Genomic DNA, 24,694 nt, shown 5'->3' on the forward strand with positions numbered 1-24,694 from the left:
TATTTTCTTAATGTATCAATAATGTACTTGTGTATTATGATTAAATCTTAAGTTTGGGATTTTTTCAAACTGATTCACAGAACTAATTATAAGTTCTAATGACTTTTTTATATTTCCTGGTAGTAAAATGCCATCAGCAAAGAGCTGAATCTTTAGTGTGAATTTTTTTTTTAAATGTTGACACCATTAATGTTCTAATTGGATCTAATACTATTAGCAGAAGGGTTCTATAGCTAATGCAAAAAGTAAAGGTGATAATGAAGAGCCTTGTTGTATGCCTTTTGTGTAATTTAAAGGAATTGGAAAGAAAATAACTTCAGCATAACTAAAAAGGGTTGTATAACTTGGCAATTAACGCATTTAGCTCAGGTGAGAAATTATACACATACTGTTTTAAACAGGTCTGACCAATTAACCGAGTCAAAAGCTTTATCTAAATAGTGACTAATGATAGCAAGGTCTTATTTATGATTGTATATATTCTTAAGTTGTCTTGTACTTGTCTATTTTAAAATAAGAGTTTGATCATTGTTAATTAGTTTGGTATAAGTAGTTTAATTCTGTTAGCTAAAATGGACATAAACATTTTATAGCCCACATTTAAAAGTGAAATGGGTCTGTATGATGAACACTTTTTGTAGGATCCTTACCTTGTTTTAAAATTGATGATATAAGGGAATATTTCCATGATGTAGGGATTTCAGCAGCAATTTTTATTTCTCTGTAGACCTTCTCTAATATTTTAACTGCATTATCCGGTAGTATTTTATACAGTTCTAGTATAAGAGCATCTAAGCCCTGCACCTTATTATTTTTTTAACTTTTTATTTGATCTTTTATTTCTGTTAAAGTGAATGGTCTGTCAATTTTATTTGTTTACTTATTTTATTATTTTTTATTTTCCCTTAGAAAAGTTTCATCCACATCATCATTTAGATAATTTGTATTATTATTTATATTTTCATAAATATTTTAAAGCCCTCAAGAATACTTTTAATGTCTGTTCTTTTTTGTTATTTATATGTTTTATAATTTCTTTGATATGATTTAACTTGTTCAATTTCTTTGATCTAAGATCAAGTTTATGGAAGCCTAAAGGGTTTACTGAATATGTCTGGCATTTAGGTTTTTCAAGGTTTATTGAAACTGTATGATTTAGAATTTCAACATATATTGTATTTGTTTAAGTTCAGACTGATGTCATTTCATTTTAGTTTTAACTTTAGTGTCTATTTGGCCTGTAGTGTATTCCGTTCTTGGTCCCATTCTCTTATGTTACTAATGTACCAGGTTGTAACTCTTCCATTTAAGTAAGCCCACAGAATAGTGTCTCATACTTCACCACTCATGTTTATTTGTAGCAGCATTTTGATTTGTTTAATATACTAACCTTTAAATCCTTTTTTAATAGTATATGCTGGTAATTTCCTGTGATGTATTAAATTGTCAGCTTTTTAAAATAGTAATAAAGATTATAGCATTATGGTCTGATAGTGGACATGTAACTATTGAAACTTCTCTGATATGTGATAACATATTGAGACAAACTTTATCAGTATTTGTGTTCCATATCTATATGAATAATGGGTAAAATGAAGTGAGTTTGTTTTCTTAACTCATGCTTAGCCTTTAAATCTGAAGTTGTTTTCATTTGTTCTTCAACCTGTGGGTCATGGATCCGACTCTGCTGCATTTTCCAGCATCGGATCTGAGCTTCAAGCTCCTTGTCTACCGATAATGCCCCTATCTCCCTCCTCCTCTCAGATCTCATTTGCTGTGCGTATCACTAGCATCATGTCTGTTGTTCCAGGCTTTAGGTGAGTGAATTTTGTGATTCATTTTTCTTTTTGATCTTTCCTATCGTCTTTTCTGCTTTTACACCTACCTCTACCCTTGCGCTCAGGCGTCGGTCCTAGTTTCTCAAAAAAACAAGAAACGTATTCCTGTTTCTCACTTCTCTCTCTTTAGGTGTGTGTGTGTGAGAGTGTTTCTCTTCTTCCATCTACCATGGCAGAGACATCAAAGCCAGGGTTCTAGAAGTGCGCAAAGGGTGGCCATAAGCTTCCCCCTCTGATGGCCGCAGTCTGTGCATGGTCTGTTTACGGGTCCCACACCTGGATTCTTCCTGCTCGATCTGTGCAGGGTTCAACCCCTGTGCATTGATTGACAGGAAGAATAAGCTGATCTTAAAGGGCCTCCTTCCTCCTCCTACCACAGAGAGCCCAGCTTCTACTTCAGCTTCTTCCTCCACCCCAGCCTCTGGGTCTCAACCTCCCATCAAGAGGACTGGGGACAGGGAGAAGTGTAAACCGTGAGACTGGGATAGGCCTAGGAAGCATTCCCCCAACCTTTCTTCCTCGGCCGAGCCCCCATCGAAATCTCGCCCGGCTCTCAACTCGGGCTTCCCTCTGCTCTGTTCACCCTGCTTTTCCCCAGAGCCGGAGGTTTCTCTGGGCCGTTCCCCTGTGTCAGCCTCTCCCCCACCACCTCTCTAGACTGGTATCTGTGGCCTTCTCTGCCAGGTCCACCCACAGCCTTTCTGAAGCCAAGGTGGACAGGATGATGTGGAGATTTATCCACTCTCAGATTGAGATGGGAGTTTTGCCTGCCCCTGCCCCCTGCGGGGCTGGGGCCATGCAGTCTGCCTTTTTGCCAAACATTCCTCCAATCCATCACCCAGCTTTGGAGTCCTTGGGTCCAAGGTCCCTCAGCTTCGAGGGGTCAACACTGACCAGCTCAGAGCTGTATCCTCTGTGACGGATTCTAAGGGATGGTGTTGGCTCTGAGTTTTTCAGAGCCGGGCCATCTACTCGGGAGTTACAGCGCCTGGAGGTTCAGCTCCAGCCTCCCTGTTGACTCAGAGGATGTCATGGTTCCAGCTCCAGGGGTTTGTTCTCCTCCTGCTTTTAATGTGGTGGAGAGGGTCCTCTCGGTTCCATCGAAACCCTTGACACTTTCAGCCTCTGTGTCCGTCCTGGCTCCCACTTTGGTCTGGATTCCGGCCTTCCTGCCCTCTCAGGCACAGGCTGTTTCTTCACTCCAGGGAGTTCCCCCGCGGGAACAGCCTGAAGTTTTCAAGTCCTCCCCAGAGACCCCCTCGAGGAGGTTCCTCAGAAACACGTGTAAAAGGAGACACTTAGACTCCCCGCCGGAGTCTCCCACGGATGACACCAACTTGGAGGAACTGGAGGGTTCCCCTCAGTCACCCCCCCCCCCCGATAATGTCTGCTTTAGAGACATCATGGAGATCCTTCATCAGTGTAGGGGTGGTCTGCCCACAAACCCAACCCTGATGAGTTAGTGTTCTTGGAGGCATTTGGAGCAGGGTATATATTAGAAGACCGAATGTTTAGGTGATCGAACACCTAAACATCGATTTTCTAATATCGAACCACACAATGTTGAAAGTCCCAGGGAAACACGTCCCTCAGCCACAACACAAAAAAAATTACTTTACATCTAAATTTAGTGTTTGGGGGGGGGCTTCGCCCCCACACCCCCTGATGTGGGGACTCCCCCCTAACTAAATATACCAACTCCGAGATCGCTCAGCAGTAGGGAAATTGCAAAGTCCGGCAAATGGCCAAGGGAAATCTTTGTTCGAGTTAAATCGGCCGTTTGCTGGAGTTTGCTTTCGATATTAGAAGATTGATGTTTAGGTGTTCAATCACCTAAACATTCGATCTTCTAATATAGACCCTTTGGCTCAGGACCCTCTATCTCCTGGGTGTCCCTTCACTTGGTTTTGCTGGTGGATTTGATTACATCTCTGGCATAGAAGGAGCTTGACATTGAGGAGCCTATCCCAAAATGCCCTGATAAGATTATAAGTGCCCCATCAGACAAATTGCACTGTTTGAAGGGATCCTCGGTTGATGCCATGGTCTTGTTGGCAGCCACCCAAGAAAGAGCTCGTTCAGGAGAGCTCCATGGTACATCCGCCGGACCAAGAGTTTGACCATGGACTGTTTTGAAAAATGGTTTTATGCTTCAGCAACTTTCTTTGTGTGTGCGCTGAGCTACATAGCACACGTCATCAAGCTTAAGCGAGACCTGGTCAAGAGCATCGCTGGGTCTGCCCCAAGGTCCGTGTCAGCAGAGAAAAAGAAGGTTTTTTCCTTCCGCGTGGCCACCCTCACCTCCATTGCCAACACCTCTATGCAGCTCCTATCTCTCTCTTTACCGAAGACTCCGCTAGAGCAGCCGGGACAGGTGTTGCCATCAGATGTCATGCTTGGCTCCGACTTTGAGCCTTTTCATAGTTCTTTAGTGCGTCTTTTATGAATGCCCCATACGATGGTTCCACTCTCTTTGGGAAGACGGTGCACGACACATTGGTCCAGAGCGAGAAGGACGGGAAGACCTTGTCTGCCATCAGAATCCGCTTCTCGACCCCTCAATGATATTTCTCCAGGAATCGGCGAGGGGTGAAGAAGATGCGGTTCTGGAAGTCTCAGGGTTATTCCCAAGATGTTCAGGACTCGCCTTCCCCCAGAGACAGAGGTGGATTTGACAGACGCCACCCTCGTGGTAGAGGGGGTTGCGAGGAACCACGGGTCTCGTGTTTCCTTCCTAGACAGGCCCGCACAGCTGCCCTGAAGTGTTGCCAGGCTTCTCATCTCTGGGGGCAGTCGGGGGTCACCTCTTGCTACACCCAGCAGCCTGGGAGTCTATCACAGATGATTGGTGGCTGTTGTGAATCATATCCAGAGGATATTCAATCCCTTTCACTCAAATGCCACTTCCTCCCAGACACCTTCTGGAAATTCCACCCATGCAAAGGGAGGATGCAGTAGTGGAAATTTCCAAGCTCTTCAAAAAGCGCGTCATCCAGCCCATCCCCCCAGACCAGTCTGGATTAGGTATCTATTCCAGGTTCTTTTTGGTGCCATAGAAAACGAGGGATTTAAGACTCATCCTAGATCAATCCTAAACTTGTCAGTTGCGAAGACAAAATTTCGAATGGTCACTCTCCAATATATCCTGCCCTTCCTGCAGGGGAACAACTGGATGTGCTTGGTGGATCTCCAGGATGCGTGCTACCAGATGAAAATGGACAGGTGCTCTCTGAGGTTCCTCTGCTTCTGGCTGGAGGCCAATCATTACCAGTTCAGAGCGCTACCCTTCGGTCTCACCACAGCCCCCAAGGTGTTCAACAAAGTGATGGCAGTGGTAGCAGCTCACCTCTGGCTGCAGAGGTTCCAGGTCTTCACCTACCTGGACGGATTGGCTCCTTTCCGCTCCCTCCAGGCATCAACTCTGCCAAGCCATGGGTCTCCTTCTCCAGACTTTCCATCAGTTGGGCATCACCATAAATCTCAACAAGTCACTGTTGGACCCGGTTCAGGTTCTGGATTTTATTGGAGCACGGTTAGACACCATTCAGACCAAGTTTTTTTTTTAACTTTGGACAGGCTTCTATCTCTCAAGCATCATGTCCTGAGCATTCTTCAAGTCCAGACTCCTCCGGAATATGTTCTATGGGCGTTTGGGTCCCTGCCGGCCATGATCACCCTCTTTCCCACAGCCTGCTTGCATATGAGGGTGCTTTAATGGACCCTGGTGGTCCAGTGGTCATTACTAGATCTTCTGTTGTCCCACCCTATTCGTCTGTCTTCAGCCTGCAGGGATTCCCTTCTCTGGTGGATTCATTCCCCGGACCTGCATTGGGGGTCATCCGTTTGTTCTTCCTATCCCTATGGCCATGATGACTACAGATTCCTCCCTACTCGGGGGTGTGGGGCACTGTGTGGGAAGGACAGTCCAAAGCACGTGGTCTTCCCTGGAGACCCATCTGCATATCAACGTCCTGCAAATGAGGCCGGTGCTATTGGCACTGCATGCTCTTCATGCCCATCTTCCCCTAGGGACGATTGCCATCCAGACAGACAAGATGATTGTAGCCTGGTAGATCAACAAACTGGGGGGAACCAGGTCTTATCCCCTTTCTCCACCAGCTGTTTTCTGGTTCTAACGCACATTCTGTGGTGGTGCAACATTCTAGCAGACAGGCTGAGCAGGTCTTTTTCTGATGCACTACGAGTGGTCTCTGAATCCTTCAGTAACGGAACAGATCTTTCCAAAGTGGGGTCAACATTGCTGCAATCTCCTCATCTCTCCTTCAAACAGGAAGTGCAGTGAGTTTTTCACTCTGAACCCCCCCACAAGGGGAGTTCCCCAGAGACGCTCTGGTTCAAGCTTGGCCCTCCTGTCTTTTGTATGCTTATCCACCACTTCCTCTGATTCCAAAGTTCATTCAGAAGGCTCAACGGCTGATGAGCTCAGTCATCTTCATTGCCCCATTCTGGCCTCACCAAGTATGGTTCCCTTCTCTGTGGTCTCATATAGTGTGTTCTCCCTAGACGTTGGATCCGGTTCTGGATCTGATTTCACATCCCTGAGGGATTCCACACTCCGATCTGGCCAGTCTGAAGCTTACAGCTTGGCTGCTCCGGTTCTCATGATAGATAGGACTCCTGAGCTGTCTTCTCCAGTTAAGAAAATTTTGGTAGTGGCTCATAAGTCTTCCATTAGGAAGGTTTATTCTGTTAAGTGGAAATGTTTTTCAATTTGAGCATATCAGTCTGACTTGGATCCCTTTACTGCCCCAGTTCCTGCTATTTTAGAGTTTCAGGCAGATATTTTTCCAGGGTCTATATTAAATCGGTGAACGCTTAAAATAGCGAACGCTGATTTATCGACCCGTTAAAAGAGAAAGCTTGAAATCCCGAAGGCACGGAACAGCAGTTTTTTTCCCCAGGGAAGAAAATTGCTGTTCCACAAAACAAAAAAAACTTCAAAACACTAAATTGTGGCGTTTCACCCCCCACACCCCCTGATGTGGGGGGCTGTGCCCCCACCCCCCTACTTAAATATACCAACTCTGAGATCGCACTACAGTGGAGGAAATGGCAAAGTCCTAAAAACGGCCCAGCGAATCCCCCCCCCCCCCCCGAGAAAAAAGTTGTTGTTCCGTGTCTTTGGGATTTCAAGCTTTTGCTTTTAAAGGGTCGCTAAATCAGCATTCGCTGATTTAATATAGACCCTTTTTCAACAGGGTGCCAGCTTTTCTACGGTTAAGGTTCAGCTGGCAGCTATCTCTATCTTCCATATAAGAGACAATTCGGCTTCCCTGGCTTTTTGTAAGCTTTGTAAAGCTTTTTTGAAAGGTACCTTTTTCCTTAGGCCTCCGATCAAGGACCCAGCACTGCCTTGGGATCTTGCTATGGTCCTTCAAGCCTTAGTTTCTTCCCCCTTTGAACCCGCAACTTCGGTGGATCTGTATTTTCTGTTGTAGAAGACAGCCTTCCTGATTGCCATTACTTCAGCCAAAAGAGTGTCAGAGATTCAAGCCTTCAGTTAAGCCTCCTTATATGGTTTTCAATAATGACAGGGTGTCCTTGTGTACTAATCCTTCCCTCCAAAATTGGCTTCAGAGTCAAATATTAAGCAGGTTATCAATCTCCCTCCGAATTTTCAGAATAAGGGAGAACATAAATTGCATCTGCTGGATGTTCATAGGCAGTTACGTTTTTATTTATATAGAATTAGTACGAAGTCCTTTTGTAAGTCTGATCAACTTTGCTTCCTACTCTAACTCCTTTTTAGGGAAACTGTATCGAGGGGCACCATTTTTCACTGGATCTCAGTGCATAGTTCTGGCGTATTCAGCCAAAGGAACATTTCCACCAGGTCAAGTCAAGGCACATTCTACTAGGTCTGTGGCTACTTCAACTGCCTTCTGGTCCAGAGTTTCTTTGGATAACATTTGTTCTGCGACTACCTGGACATTTTCGCATATTTTCAGCTCACACTACATGTTGGATCTTCTATCCAGAAGCAGAGCATCCTTTGGCCATGCTCTGGAATTTCCTTCCATGAGGGCCTCCCAGGATTTTGGTAGCTGGGGACTCTGCCCCACAGGTTGAAGAGCAAATGAAAACAACTTTAGATAAAAAAGTTATATACTCACTGTAACGTTCTATATGAGTTGTTGCTTTTCATTTGCCTTCAACCGTCCCTCCCTCCTTCCCCCTGCCTTACACGTGCTGTGTGGTTGACTTGGCAGTAAGAGACTTAGCCTTTACTTTGGCATAACTTGTTCTTTCTTGTGGTGCGCTCTGGGTATTCTTGCCAAGGAGTAAAGCTTTGAGTTCTGTTGGGATGCTATGGTTGGCAGCAAACTCAATCTGAGGGTACGAGGGAGACAAGGGCACTATGGGTAGGGGAGGAGCTTGGAGCTGGGATCTGATGCTGGAAAATGTGGCCAAGTCTGATCCATCCCGTATTCATGTCCCACAGGTTGGAGAACAAATGAAAAGCAACAACTCAGGTGGAACATTATGCTGAGTACATAACTTTTTTCATTAGATTTACAAAATTTGTTGAGCGTTTGGCTGAAGATGTGATTTGCAGCTTTCTGTCTGCAGTAGAATCTTTGTCTGATAAAATACAGTTAAAATCACCAGCCAGTATGACTTCATCTTTCATGTAGTAAGCTGTAGTGCCTAAGTAATTGTTTGCATCTTTAGCTCCAACTCCTGGAATCCAATAAGAGTCCAGTCCACTAGTGTATATAGTTTTCTGTATTGCTCAGTTATAACCGTGCTTAACATATCATTTTTATCAACATAGGTATCGTTTACTTTAGGCATTACTGGTGAGTTCTTCCATAAAATGAGGGTGACTCTTCCTTTAGCTTGAAAACCAGAACCTGCTAAAACCGAGTAATCCTTTAATGAAAGTTTATTTGCATCTTTAAGTAAATGTGTTTCCTGTAGAAAAACTATTTGAGCTTTATGAAATTGCAAGTATTTGAACAGACTTCCCCTCTTTACAGGATTATTCAATCCATTAATATTAATAGATATGCATTTAAAATCAGACTTGTATATGAGAGGATAAAATGTGCAATGAAATCACATTTATGTACAAAACTTCTTATATACTTGTATATAAAACAATATGAAATCCTCAGCTATGGACAAAAGTTTTGAAACAAATTTTAAAAAATTACCAATGAAATAACCCTAAAATATTATACCATGGAGTAACATATTCCTAGTTTGTTGAAAAAGATGAACTACCTCTCAAATTCTCCATTAGGCTAACAAGGCTTAGCTCATGCTTCTAATTCAAATTAATGTCTCATATTTTTAGTGTGTATCATCTTAAAAAAGCCAGTCAGTGAATTGTTACAAATAAGAAAAGTTAAACAGGTGTTCAGAAATGTTATTAAAAGTTGACCTAACTGAATGTCCCTAAAATCATCTTTCCTTGTACCTCACATTATCTCTCTGTTCTACTATAGGGAGGAGGTAAGTTGTTGTTTTCATATTTATTAATTTATATGTCAGATTATTTTATATTTGTTCTGTTTTAATTACTATGTGTAAAGTTGTTCAAAGGATCATAAGTTAATAAATTAGTACTGGGCTAACTGTACTTGTGGGCGATTCCAAGCCCAGCCAATTACTCCATGTGAGAATCAAACCCTCCACCTAGTGCCTGTAAGATGAGTACTTTCATCACTATGCCAACCACTCACCCTTGCAGACATATGTCCATTCTTTAACTATATACAAATTTACTCTTTTTTTCTATTTCTGTTTATATACTATGTCTTGTACTATTACTGTATTCCTAGGTTTTATATTTTGGCTATAATCTTAGTATAGAGTATCATATAATAGAACATTTATATTTACCTTGTATATTTGATACTCTAATCTAGTACTGCTGTTAGAATCAGTCCTATTTTTTTCTTAAATGTTATATCTAGCAGTAACTGAGCAAGTATGTAATTTAAGAAGAATTGAGAGTCCCCTCCCCCTACACTACTGCAGAGGTGCTAATACTGTCACTGCACCAAGAGACCCTTGCAGAATCAGTTCCCCTACTACTACTACAAACAAAACCCTAAGCAAAGGCCTGCAATTTAGTTCTGGCTGTAGCTGGATAATTTCTAAGTATAGTGTAAAACAAGGTCTGAGCCAAACATAAATGAGGGTGATTAGAGACAGAAAAGAAGTGCGTCTATATAACATTATCTCATTGTAATAATGTCGAACGGCTACAATATAGAAAATGCCGTTCAGCTAAACTGTTTTTGGGGGGGGGGGTGTGCTGTGCCCTCACCCCCCCCCCGCTAATTATATATACCAATGCTGAGATTGGACTACAATGAGGAAAGGGCAAATTTTACGATCCTCACTGTACGGCAATCTCACAAAAAAGTTTCACTGAACATTTCGACATTGTATACATTGTATCCGTTCAATAGTTTGACAATGTGATATAGATCCAAAGAAGCAGTCCTTTTACAGAAGGACTACCTACATAGAACTAAAGAAATAAGAAAGTCAGACCAATTATTCCTTTCTTATTCCTTAAACAAACAAGGTCTCCCAGTTTCCAAGGTGACCTTTTCCAGATGGTTGTCCCACACTATTAAATTTATTTACCAGTTACGGAATATTTACCAACTAAACCGTAAGGTCATTCTACTAGGGCATTAACCACCTCCGTAGCTTTTCAGTCTAGGTTGCCCATGGATTCCATCTGTGCAGCTGCCACGTGGGCAAACCCTCATTCCTTTATTTCTCATTACAAGGTGGATATGGTCTCCCGGAGCAGAGCTGACTTTGGCTCCACTGTTCTGAAGAGTCTGTTCCACTGAGCCACCCAGGATGTTAGGTGCTAGGGACGCTGTCCCAAACAGCAAGAATGAAGGCGAGATAGACAACTTAACATTAAGAAGTTATGTACCTACCATAACGTTCCATGTTAGTTGTCTTCATCTCGCCTTCTTTCTTGTGTTCCTCCGTCTGTCCCCCGTCCTAGTGGATCGAGAGGAGTCCATTTTCACTGGCTGAGTATTTTATTGTTATTCTTCTGGCTGGGTCTTCCTAACCTATTCTGGATATTAGGATGCATGGAACAACCAGTTGTTTTTTGATAACTAGTTTCTCTCATATTATGTCTGGATTAGCTATTTTAAACGAGATCTGGGTAGCTGTTGCTAGGCATCTTGGGATAAGGGGTAGCCTCAAGCCAGTAAACAGCTCTCGAGCTATTGAAGATGGCCGAGTCGGAGCTGAGGATCGGCTCCGATCCCAAACAGCAAGAAAGAAGGCGAGATGAAGACAACTAACATGGAACGTTATGGTAGGTACATAACTTCTTATTTCACGACTACTTACTGTTAATGAAATCCACATATATATTAGCAAAAAATTTTTTTACTTAGCAAACATTACCGTTCCATATGTTGTGTGCTCTGCTTTCTAAGAGGCAGTGTTTACTTTTGGGGACCGTGTGGTTGTGCCATAAGTGGGACAGGGAAGAAATGTGAGGTAAGATCCCAAACATAATGAATGGAAAGCAAGCAGGCGTGAACCAACCCACTTCTTCTGTAAAGTGACATAAGATGTTTCCGATAAAAAGGCATGGCAGGGAAACTGGCAAACTTTGAAAGCAGTGGTGTATGAATAGGCCTTTTTCCCTGCCTCCTGACAAAGCTGTTTATTTCTTAGAGAAGGAATGGATGTCTGCTGTGACCTGTTCAGTTACTTAAACACTATGGTTCCACGACTTCTCACAGTACGATCCTATGCCGATGATTTCATATTCCTCAATAAATAGAAAAACACCATTGGATTTGAAGTGAAAGTCATTTAATGCAAACTACACTTATGCTGGTTTATATTTGTGCATAGTGCCACCAAATCCATAAATGCCTTGGTACTTTTCCATTAACGTGACAACAGTCTTCGCGAACCAGAACAGTTCTGTTTCGTGAAGACTGTTGCCCCGTTAACAGAAAAGTACCCTTTTTTCTTTTGTGCTATAAACAGTTATGATATTGAGGTATGTATGGAAAAACTGAATAGAAGTCGCCTGTGTAACACAGTTTTGCACGTTTACTGCAGCAATGTAAATGTGATATTTTACAGGCATTAAGTAGTAGTGTCTGTGTTGCTAGCTGTTTGAATTTTACTTAACAAAACTTTTTTTTTTTTTTTTTTCTTGCAGATGCTTGCCTGCACTTGGAGTCTACTGAAGACTGTATTGAGGTTAAAAGATAATGGTCTGTCAACAGACAGCTGTGAAGTTTTCTTTGGACAAAACTTACAGATCTAAATAGCAAGTAAGTAATAGTATCCAGCGATGCATGATCAAAGACTGACTGTTACCAAAGCAATATGGATTGAACTGAATGATCCTTTTCTAGCCATTGACCCAATCTGGTTTGAGAAATGTTCCACATACATTTACAGTAAAGGCCTATATAGTAATGTAAGACATGTATAGATCTGTCATTGACATTAAAATGCAAGCACTTTACGGTAATCATATAGCTCATTCAAACATTGTAGCGCTCATGGAGAATATAGCAACATTTATTTTTACAGTATATCTAAAGTAAACTGCTTTTCTTAGAGCTTAGTAAGTCTGTCAGGGAACAAGTCTGAAAACGTATCTGTTTGGTCTACTTCAGTGTAATATCATAGGTTGGTACTAGGCTATCGGCCCTAGGGCCTATACAAGCCTAGCCTTGACAATTCCCTGGCTATTTCTTCCCACGCTGTTTACTTCCCTGGACCCCTATCTAGCAGGGCAACTGACATGATCCCCGGGGTGAATTTCCTTTCTCCCATCCAATCATCAAGGTTCCTTTTGAAGAGGGCCAGAGAGGTGCTCTGCTTGACATGTATGGGCAGTCTATTCCAGAGTCTGGGGAGTCTCTGGGTCAGGAACCTATCCCTCCAGCATGTTTTATTCATTGTGATGACAAGGTTTAGATCCCTGGAGCGTGTGTCTCTGAGGGATTGGGATTTCTTTAAGTGTAGCATGTCCAACAGCTCTGGGTTGGACATGGCCTTGTATGTTAAGCAGAGATCATCTCTGAGTAGACAATATGCGACAGAGTATAGCTGGAGTTTTTTTAGACTGTCCGCATAGGGCATCTGCTTTAGGCCTGTGATTATTTTAATGAGGTATTTCTGCGGCCTTTCCAGTTGTTGCAGATGTCTTGAGAGGTACATACCAAACGCGGCATTGTATTCTATAATGAGTCTGAGGGCTGAGTACAGTGGGACAATGGCCTCCTTTTTTTCTGGATGAAAAGCCCTTAGTGATGAGGTGTGCCACATAGAAGGATTTCTGACTGACTGTTGTAGCGATGTGGTTATCGAAGGTGAGACCACTGTCCACCTGTGTCCCTAAGTCGGTTATCACACTTTCAGTGTTTAGTGTACTGCCACCTGTGTGGTAATTCACGGGTTCATGTTTTTTCCCAAAGAGGATAACTATACATTTCTTGGCATTGAGCTTGAGTCCATGGCTCTGGAACCAAGCATCTGTTTCTTGTAAGGCCCTTTTGTAGAATATCCACATCATTTGGGGAGTCTATAATGGCTCTCAGTTTGCAGTCATCTGCGAACTTTGTTAGCCAGAGTCCCTTAGTGTTGGCTTGTACTTCAGAGAAGTAGATGCCAAACAAGAGCAGTCCCAGGACTGAACCCTGAGGTACTCCACTTGTCTGGAGCTGGATTTGGAGTCGGCTACTTTTACAGTGTGTGTTCTGAAGTTTGTCACTTCTAACTTGAGTGGCATGAAGTTGGCTTTGGAGAAGTTTTTTACGGAGGTTTCCTTACTGGGGGGCGGACGTGGGATGTGGATATCAAGGATGATTAGCTTCTGGTCAGACCTGACCAACGAGAGGCTGTGACCATAGGTGTGGAGCATCAATTTCCCATGTTGGTAATGACCAGGTCTAGGATATTGGAGCCTCTGGTGGGACTAAGGATTAGCTGATCCAGGACATTGGAATTTATGAATTCCAAGAACTGTTGGGCAAAGGTGTTGGTACACGAGTAGTTTTCCCCAGTTAATGGCAGGGTAGTTGAAATCACCCAGTATTAGGGTGTTTGGTTTTATCTTAATGTTTTCCAGTATGTTTAGAAAGGTGAAGTTCAAAGAATGTATGCATCTTCAGCTGTAGGTTGTTGAAAGTGGGCCATTCTGCGGTAACAGCTGTTTGTGTGTATACTGCTGTACTAAAAGTGTTCATTTAAAAAGTTAAACATGATTAAGAGGAAATGCATTGCTGAAAAAGCATGTCATTATTGATCTCTTTATTATGTGATAAGGCTTAGTCCATTCAGAGGCAGCTGTGTAGCTGTAATCAGAATTTCAAAAAAATGTTTGATCTAAGTCATGTACTGGCATTAGTATTGCATTGAAGACAAATTAGTAGTGTCTACTGTTTGTTACCAAAATATTATGGTGGGGCTACTGTAATAATCCATTTTCCCAAGTCAAGCCAGCTTCTTCCTACAGTGCACTACATTTTTATAGCATTGTATTACCCTTGTTTCAAAGTCCTGTTTTTGTTAACTAGTAAATTTTTGCTTAAACTACAATTTTTTAGAAGGCAGTGCCCATTTTCGGCAGAGTCCCTGAGAGAAGTCCAGATAAACAAAATGCATTCAAGGGAGTATACATGGTTATAAAAACACAGGGTTATCATGTGGAAGAAGATGAAATGCCAGAGTTTGTACAGAAAAGAGAAGATACATCAGCATTTGACATTGCTTGCCTGACATGAAATTCCTAAATGTATTAAAAATTCACTTTATTATTTACACAAGTACTGTCTCCAGAAGTAGAAAGTTTACACAGTTTTTACTTCAGACAGAATGATTACATGGTTTAGAAAACATGAAATATTTATCAAGACACAGATTTCTCAAATAGTCATCTTAAAAGACCAGTTCTGCAATGTTATTCAGTATCCTTGGAAATTAGCAGCAGATAGATGTCCGCAAATTTGTAGTGTCTTCAGACGTCTCTTGAGCAGAGTTGAATTCTTTCCCTGCCCAGGGATATTGTATGGATATATCTCAGTTATTCCTTTGCTGCACAGAGCAGTCAACCATTAGTACATTGGGTTAATCCCTTCCAGGAAACATCTGAAGAAGTGAGACGTACTCCGTTACGGAATATATTTTTCTTATTTCCGCAGGTAGCATACTCCTTTGTTGATGTGGGAAGAGCTGAAGACTATGGACTCCTTCCCTCTCCAGGCACCTGGATTAATGTTCCAGTGCTGACGTAGTAAAGCATAAGGGAAGTGCTGCACTCCTGAGGGAAACTCCTATGTTAAATTGAGATGGTGGTTGCTCAAGTTAATGTAAAATATCTGTGACACTTACTAAAAATGACAAGTGGAAGATGATCTCTGTGAGGGTCACTGTAACAGTAAGTCATTACCCCCCCCCCCCCCACTGTACTTTAATATGGACCATTTATGTAAAACTTTAACATAATCCTCTACTTTGTATAAGTGTGGAGTCAGTGTCTTGCATCAGCTTTCTGTGGATGGCCTGATTGGTGCATGAGATTCCTGCCACGTAAGCTGTGTCACATAACAAGGATGGGTCCCTGTATTGTAGAAAGAAGTAGTAGTCCACAAAAAACACATAAACTAAAAAGAGCAATAAAGATGCAGAGTGGACTATTAAAGATAAGGAAAAATTTTGGTATTGTTACTATTATACAAGAAGCTCATTATTTCCAGATAGATATTCAGAAATATTGAGAGAAGTTAGAGGAAAGGAAAAATACTTGCACAAAAAGAAAAATGGTTAAAAGCTTCAAATGCAAATTTACATTTATAGATACAACAGATCCATGAAAAACATTACATAGACTAACTTTGAGCTGCCTAGAAAAAGAAGCGACAGAGGAAGTAGGCAAATGTAAAAAAAAAGGGGGGGGGGGTTGAAAGATATAAAAAAGAAACATGGGCATGGAAAAGAAAAAAGAAATCTGATATGGTGCAGTATTTATGCAAATGAGAAAGCTAATGAGTACAAAAAAGCAGCTCCTAAGCAGGCAGATGCACCTTGATGTGGAAAACTTCACAATAGAAAAAGAAAAAAGAAAACAAAAGGGGAAGTGGAAAAGAGTATTGGTATTGGATAAGTTAACGAAATAAAAAATTAAGTTATGGATTACCTGAGAAGTGAAGGATTTGGTGTAGAAAATCCAACCTAGGCGGTAATGAGACAGTATGATAGACCAGTGAATCCCTCAGTTAAGAATAAACAGGTGGAGAGGGAGATATCTAAAGAAGAAATATGGACATGGAAAAGAGAGAGATTTGATATGGTGCAGTGTTATGCCAAGGAGAAAGCAAACGTAATTGATGCAAAATAAGCGACATCAAAGATAATTGAAGAGAAATGCAGGCAAAGGCACCCAGATATGCCAAGTTTCACAATGAAAAAAAAAAAGAAGAAGAAAAAGGGGGAAAGTAGAAAACATGATTAGTAATACAGAGGTTAGAGAAATAGAAACTGAAGTTATGGCTAAACTGCAAAGTGAAGGATTTAGTGTATAAAATCCAACTCTGGTAATGTCACAGCATGATGACAGAATGAGTCCTCAAACTAAAGAGAGGCAGGTGAAAAGAGAAGCGTCTGATGACTTGCTGATGCTCTGGAGCCTTCATTAGGAAACCAGTACAAAAGTTTATTTGGAATTTCACAGTAAGGGAAGGAGCATTAATCAGTCGCAACTCCAACATAGGCAGTGTTGTGGAGTGATGGACCAGTGAGTTCTGGTGTGAAGATGCAGCAGATGGAGCAGGATGCAGCTGAAGAGGATATGTCACAAAAAAACGTTCTGGAATTGCTTTATAGTTTTCTCTATTTGAATACCCGCTGGAAGCAGAGACCATAGAATGCACCAGTTTAGAAGAAATGATCTAAAGGCAGAATTGCTTGATTTAAGAGAGATATGTTAATGATGAAAGAAATACATTACAGAAAGTAAGAGCCAAAATGTTAGAAGTTTGATAAAACAAATGAACTCCATAATTAAGTCTGTTAACAGAAATCTGTGTGATATAACAGAAGTAAATATGATATATTAATGCACAGCCAAATTAATAACTGTCTTACTACAAAAACATAATGCAGTAAGGGAAGGGAAGAAATAAAATTTCATCATGGAAGTATCAAATAGAGAAAACTATAAAGCAATTAAGACGTGAAGTGTCACGGTTAGAAGAATGTAGAAGAGAGAAAAGATCAACAAAAATACCTGAAACATACAAGTAGTAAGAGCAACATAAAGTATCAGAGCAGACAAGACCAGGATTCATCATACACTGCTGCAAATAATAAACTAAGGATATTAGCACAGGCTGAAAAACTTGGAAGATATGCAGATAAATATAAAGGAAAGGTACAAAATAAGCAATTTACTGATGACCAAAAAAATGTTTTTTTTTTTTTAGAGAAGTGGGGAACAAAGCAGAAGGAATAGAAACACCACAAAAACAAGGAAGAAAGACGTATGTTGCTGAAATATTTACAAAGACTCTCTGGAACATAACAGAGATGCCTAGTGAATAGAACAATTAAAAAATAAATAGTAAAGAGTATGTGTCTAGGGTATGAAATATGATGAGTTAACTGCCAGAGAAATTAAATCCAAATTAAGAAAAGCTCCTAATTGGCAAACCACAGGCCTGAATGCAGCATCTAACTAATGGCTAAAAATATTAACATCTTTAAACAAACATTTAGCCCTTGGTAAGAATTACTTTATGCACATCACGGGCAAACACCATCCTGGTTAACAACAGGAAAGGTGATACTCTGGAGAGCTGTGAACCTGTAAACCATCCTAAAAACTATAGACCAAAAACTTATCTTTTGATAATGGGCAAATTATATACTGGAATTGATGCAGACACAGTTTGTAGTCATTTAGAAGAAAACTCGATCATATCAATAGACTAAAAGGGTAACAAAACAGTCATCTGGTGTATAAGATTATTTGTTAAGTACAGCCATGACAGATAATTGTAAAAAGGGGAAGAATCCAAGTATGGCATGGATTGATTACAAAAAACATTTGATAGCACCCCATATTCATGGATAAAGGAGTGCTTACAGATCTTTAAGATACATCCTACATGAATGAGTTACATAACAGTGGCCATGAAACAATGGCAAACGACTTTGCAAATAAGCAGTGTTGTTTGTCTTTCAGCTTTTCCCGGTAAGGGATCACCACAGTGGAACTCCGGTCCGCTAATGATTGGCAGTAGATTTTTACGAAATGCTAAGGTGCCAGCTTGATGCCCAACCTTCAACGAAGGCATGCCCATTTACGCACGCATGTCTTTCGAACACTACCTAACCGCGGGGAGGACATGCAGTCTCCACCCAGAAGGTACTCCCAAGCCCAGCCAAGAATCGAACGGGATAACTTCTTGCTGTGAGGTAACAACGCTACTGCCGTACCACTGCGGCTACTTTGCAAATAAGCCGTGACAAAGTGCAAATTATCCCAGAGATAAATTCAAAGGGGGATATTCCAGCATGATTTTTGTCACTGCTATTTTATCTTGCCTTTAACCCATTAAGCTGTTTGCTTAATAGATTAGATTTGTTGCACCTTGGCTGCTGGAAAACAGCGTTGCTTAAAGACTTCTCATCTACTTTTTGTGGACAACTTAAAACTGTGTAGTTTATCGGATGAGGAGTTAAAAGCACAACTACAAGTGGTTAAAACTTAGATGATGTAAGAATAACATCTGGTCTTGATAAATGTGCAGAAGCAATGTTTAAAACAAAGCTCCAGCACCAAGAAAATATCAATCTGGGACAGGAATTAATGTAAAAGAACTTGAGCAGGAAGGAGTGTGCAAATATTTGGGAATTGATGAAGGATCAGCAGTGAAATATGAACAAGTGTTAATAAAATTCAGTAAGGAGTACTTCAGAAGACTAAAACTAATATTGAAAGCAGCCTTGACATCTAGGAATAAAATTTAGGATATAAACCAATTTGCTCTTCCTGTTCTAACACAGTTTTGGTGTGATTGACTGGCCACAAAAGGTAATGGATCAGTTGGACAGAAAAATAAGAAAAATACTTAATTCTTATCAAATGATGTATAACAATCTGTGTATACCAAAGTTATATATACCATGCTCTGAAGGAGGTTTGGGCCTTCTCGAAATTAATTACATGTATAGGTCTGCAGTTGTGGGACCTCCTCATCAGATGCGAACAGAAAGGAAGTTTTAAAACATAAGGAGAGTAAGTCTAAGATAATCTCTACTTTAGCAGACGCATTCCAATGTCAACTAAGAATGGTAATCAAATCAGAATTAGACAAAAAGTCCGACAGCAACTGAATGTGCCAAAAAAATAAAAACCCAAAGAATATAAGGAGAAGGATCAGATGAGAAGGAAAGAAAGAAATGTGAAAAAGCCAGAAATATAGTGACAATGTATAGAGATCTTCTGGAACAACGTGTTGATTAGGATTTGATACAGGAATGGTTAAGGAGAGGTGAGCTGAAACCAAAGGATAAAAAATTAACAGTTGTCCATTGAGCATGTGGGGGAAACAGACTAATGTAGGTTCTGCGAAAAAAGAATTGGAAACAATGACACGTTGCTGGATGTGATGCACTCATGATAGAGGGCTTGTGCACTGAAAGGTGTACGTCACTTGGAATGATCACCTATTATGAGTATTATGAGCAGTTCAAAAATAGATGTGAGAAAACCAGATATAGTCCATGAAAAAAGACAGCAAAGTGTTATTGATCGCTGAAATTGCAACACCAAGTGATTACAGTGTCTTGTGCACAGAGAGGCACAAAGTCCTAAAATATCAGGATTTGCAAGCAGAAACAAGAGCAGTGTGGAAGAAAAATACTCACTGTTCCAGTAGCAGTTGGAGTAAAGGGTCTAATGAAAAAGAATTTTGTTGTCAATGCATGCAGCTCTGTGAAGTGCAGAAAGAGTCATTTCTAGGCACCTTGTAGGTGCTGCGAAGAGCACTTTTGGCTAACATCAGATTGAAGCATTTATGCTCTGACTTAGGAATGGGGCTCATTCCCATCATGGTACTAAAAACCCAAAAGACTTATAGAAGTTAAACCGAGAATTTTCTTTACACTGTTTCAATTTCACATCCTGCCGCAGCTGGGAATCAATTTGTGTGAGTACTGTCGTGTTACTTTTTCTTCTTAACCCTACAGCATTATTTGTTTGCTAAATGTTAACCACAGAATGCTGTTGTGACTTTCATTTTTCTGTTAGTGACACACAACTTAACATTTACTTTTCAGCTGTGGTTGCCTTTTAAAAGAATGACACGTGTTATACAGTATGTCTTTAATCCAGAATTCCAATGTGTCAGTGTTCTCAACACCAAGGAAGAGTTCTAGTTTCTGTCATAGAAACTGATGTCTTCTGTAAATTATTTGGCAGTGTTAGCTGTGCATTCTTATGGTACTTCTGTCAGTACTTTAAAAGGCCTTGTGCATATCCTTTGTGTATAGAATCAAGTACATGCCCGTATTGTGTGCTTGCATATGTATACACGTATGTGTGATAGTTCAGTGATGCTTCGATTGACATCGTTTTTCTGTAAACTATAAAGATTTTTTTTATTATTGATTATATTTTGTATACATTCATCTTGCAAAGCATTATTAACTGTTGCATTACTGTCAATCAGTCACAAGGAAAATCTTTGCAGTAACTTTTCTACAGTGTTTTTACTATATATGCTTGACTTGTACTGTTTATCTTAACACATCATTTGGCTGTTAAATTGGTTTGAGTTGTTTTGGACATTTAAAAAACTGTTAATTCCTGCAAAGTGTAAATGTGGCTCTAAGCCTGAGAGATGTACATTTTTCTTCTGACAATCCTATTGAAAAACAATGTGGTTGGTACACTGCGTATGTAACCAAAAGGAAATAAGTTTACATGCCTATGTACTGTATTGTTGTCTTGGATACATTTCAGCTGTGCAGGACAGTTGCTACTGCCTTGTGAAAGTAAGGCGGAAAGCATGTAAACAAGCATACACTGCATTCAACTTTTCACTTTTATTGGAGTAGTGCTTTTTATAAAATGTTTTAAGAAATTATAGGATATTTTTGGGTTTTAATGCTTGGCTGTTTCTGATGTTAATGTATGCTAGCATTTACCAGTGCATAAGACTAGACTGAGTTGCACACTTGTGCATTGAGTAGAATTGTTGTCTCGCAGCAAGAATTTCTCCACTTTGGTTCTTGTCCTTCCCATGTAAGTGTGTTTTGTCCTGGTGCTCTGGTTTTCCTCCCACATCCAGAACCATGCAATGATCTTGCATTGTCCGTTGATGTCTGTATGAGATGTAGAAGACCTTGCAATTTACTCCTATTCCCTGTATGTTTTGTAGAATCTGTATATGGTGTTTCCCTATTCATGAGGGCTCTATAGGAGTCTGATGCAACTCAGCATCATTGGATGTATTGAACAGTTGAATTCAGAGCCTTGAAGTAACACTGTTTCTTTGTTTAATCCGTAGAAGATAAATACAACTTGCAGGTTTTATATTACAAGTACATTTTTCACCATCAGCTGCTTGTTAAAATAACGGCATAAGGAACTGTAATTAATTAAAATTTAATCTTTCAGTGTCTACTTGGTAACCGAGGAAGAGTGAATGTCAAATCTGGGAGTTTCATTTTTGTGCTGACATTTTTATTGCTTGGTGTAGCACAGTGTTTTTCACAACAAACTGTAAAGGCAGCTAGAAACATGACATCAAAAGATATTGTAATGTCTGTCCTCATCGATCAGTAAAACTTGCACTACAGGCTCTCAAGCCAACTCTGCTTGTAAAATTTTCCCTGGCCTCTTGTTTCTTCCCTTTACACATGTTTTGAAGAACTTTTGCTGCTCATTCAGTTCCCATCGAGGAAAAAAGTTAACCATGGTCTACGTCATTCCCAAAAGTTTTTTGTGCCTTTTGTTGGTTATCAGTTTGGTCTCACTCCTGCATTTTCCAGTCTGCAGTTCTTGTCAGACGAAACTAATCCTGTACCCTTTTTTGGACAACTGACAATAATTATATCTTCCCCTAGGTCCCAGTGTTTCATTGCTACACATATTTGCTGCTGGTGTATTTCATTTAATTAGTTGTTGTGCTATTATATATCTGATTTGCTTTGCCATTTTTGTTAAGAGTTATTTTTACAAGTTTGATCATTGTTTGGCCGTTTATCAGTTTCTTCTACCTGTTTTCAGTATGTTTGTTAGCCGGCTTGTGGACCATTTTATTAGTACCAGTTACTTTTTTTTTTTCTGTTTATTCCTTGGTTTTAGAGTTTAAATTATAGAGCAGTTATGGGCGGTAAAGCATTCAACAAGTGTAGACATGATTTCTGCTTAATATAGACCCACCTTTTGTGTTGCCTGCTTTGAGGAGAGAAGCACCTTAAAGAAAAATGTAGTGATTGTGCTCACTTCAGTCTCCAACCCGTGCGGGGAGGGTGAGCCCTGCAAGTGCAGACAGATAACAAACACTACAGTAATGTGGCGTGTAAACAAACAAGGAGGGACTTGCTTCTGTTTTCTGTGGACACTAGCCATGTAGGCTTTGGAGATTGAAGCACAGGGGGAATGCATTACTTCTGAATAGAATGTGCTAGCGAGCAGACTGAGCAGAACCTATGTAGATCCTAACAAATGGATACTACACAGTGAGACTTTCTTAGAATCGACCAGCAGATGGGGTGAGCTGGAAGTAGACCTGTTTGCCTGTTACCTGAACAGGCAAGTGTGAGAGTTTTTCTCAAGGCCAGCAACTTAAGGGATCATGGTGGGCAGGTGCGTTCTCCCAGAATTAAGCAGGTCTGTTTCTGTATGCTTTCTATACACTTGATCTCCAGATTACTGACAAAAGTAGAGGAGAAGCCAAAAGTAATCCTCATAGAGCCGTTTTGTGCAAGCCAACACTGGTTCTCCTATACAGCTTGGCAAGAGGAACGCACAAGGTGCTGCCTTAAAGGAGAACTCCACTCAAAAGTCTTCTTTCCAAAAAGTAATTTTCCTTCCCTGTAATCCAACACTGAACACACTCAGAAAAAAAAACCTCAGATAAATAGTGTAACCTGGAGTCTGAACAAAGGCAGGGGTGTCAAGCTTAGTTTACAGATGCAAATGTTTTTCCCTTATAGGTTCATAGGTTCATACTAGGCTATCTGCCCTAGGGCATTTATAAGCCTAGCCAGAGTGTGTATGGCTTTCGCCACCCATTTTAAATTAATTTTGCTATACCTTTTTTTGAGGTTAGTATACTGTGCCTCTGTCTAACAGTGACACAGAAGTGATAGCCGGGGTAAACCTACGATCTCCCATCCACTCATCAAGATTCCTCTTGGAGAGAGTCAGTGTGGGACTCTGCCTAACCTGGACTGGGATTTTATTCCAGAGTGAAGGGAGCCTCTGGGTTATGAATCTGTCCCTCCAGCATGTCCTATTTATTTCAGTGCTGAGGTTCAAGTCTCTCGAGCCGTGGCTCGATGGGATTTGGATTTTCTGAGGTGCAGCATGTCCATTAATTCCGGGTTGGACATGGCTTTATACGTCAGGCACAGATCGCCTCTGAGCAGGCGGTATGCCACTGAGTAGAGCTGGAGTTTCTTTAACCGGGCAGCATATGGCATCTGTTTGAGCCCTTTGATCCTCTTGGTGAGGTAGTTGGGGTCTTTCCAGTTGCTGCAGGTGTCTGGTAAGGTACATCCCAAAAGGGGCATTGTACTCAATTATGGGCCTGATGAGGGATGAGTAAAGAGGTACGATGACCTCCCCTGATCTAGATGTGAATCCCTTCATGATTAGGTGAGCTATATAAAATGTTTTTCTAACCACTTTGGCCACGTGGTTGTCAAATGAGAGATTGCTATCAACTTGGGTCCCCAGGTCCCTAATGACTTCTTCTGTACTTAATGGATTACCACCTATGTGATAATTTGTGGGCACTTTGTTTTTGCCAAAGGGGATGACTATACACTTTTTGGCGTTTAGCTTGAGGCCATGGCTCTGGCACCAGTTGTCTGTTTCTATGAGGCCCTTTTGGAGGATGCTTGTGTCGGCTGGAGAGTTGATTATGGCGCCCAGTTTGCAGTCATCTGCGAACTTGGTCAGCCACAGTCCTTCCGTGTTGGCCTGTATCGCCGAGAAATATATACCGAACAAGAGAGGTCCCAGGACTGAGCCTTGTGGGACGCCACTTGTAACTGGTTTGGAGTCTGACATGGCTCCAGCAATTCTAACCATGTGGGTTCTGTCCTTGAGCCAGTTTGCAACCCATCTAGTGACATAGGGGTTTATACTTAAGCTGGTGAGCTTATCTATAATGCCCAAGTGGGGTATTGTATCGAAGGCTTTTGCGAGGTCCAGGTAGGCTGTGTGGACCACCTTCCCTCTTCAATGGCCTTGGTGACTGTTTCAAAGAAATCGACCAGGTTTAAGAGGCAGGATCTGCCCTTAACAAAGCCAAACTGGGTAGGATCCAGTGTCTGTAGGTCCCCAATATCTTTATTTATGAGGTCCATGATGATCCTTTCCATAGCTTTGCAGACCAAGCTAGTCAGGCTTATGGGGTGATAGTTTCCAGGATCCGTTGAGGCACCACCTTTGTGGAGAGGGACCACTGTTGCTGTTCGCCACTCTTTGGGTACATATCCTGTAGTAAGGCTAAGATTGAACAGTAGTTTTATGTTTGGGTTTAGCTCTTCTTGGAGTTCATGTAGGATGCAGCCCGGGACACCATCTGGTCCCATTGATGCTGTGTTTTTTGCTTTGGAGAGGGCGG

The 24,694-nt window shown here is 41.1% G+C and overlaps 1 protein-coding gene across 2 annotated transcripts in view; it reads left to right on the top strand.

Annotated features, from left to right (window-relative positions):
- TOPORS (TOP1 binding arginine/serine rich protein, E3 ubiquitin ligase) overlaps positions 1-24,694 on the top strand; it is a 345,065-nt gene that overhangs the window by 292,306 nt on the left and 28,065 nt on the right. For both annotated transcript variants that reach the window (XM_044061004.1, XM_044061003.1), the window contains one exon: positions 12,034-12,148. The gene's annotated coding sequence lies outside the window, so the exon portion shown is untranslated. The remainder of the gene's footprint in view (positions 1-12,033; positions 12,149-24,694) is intronic.

The sequence above is a fragment of the Protopterus annectens genome, chromosome 2.part0, assembly GCF_019279795.1.
Source record: "Protopterus annectens isolate FY-2018-M chromosome 2.part0, PAN1.0, whole genome shotgun sequence".
Taxonomy (NCBI): Eukaryota; Metazoa; Chordata; order Ceratodontiformes; family Protopteridae; genus Protopterus; species Protopterus annectens.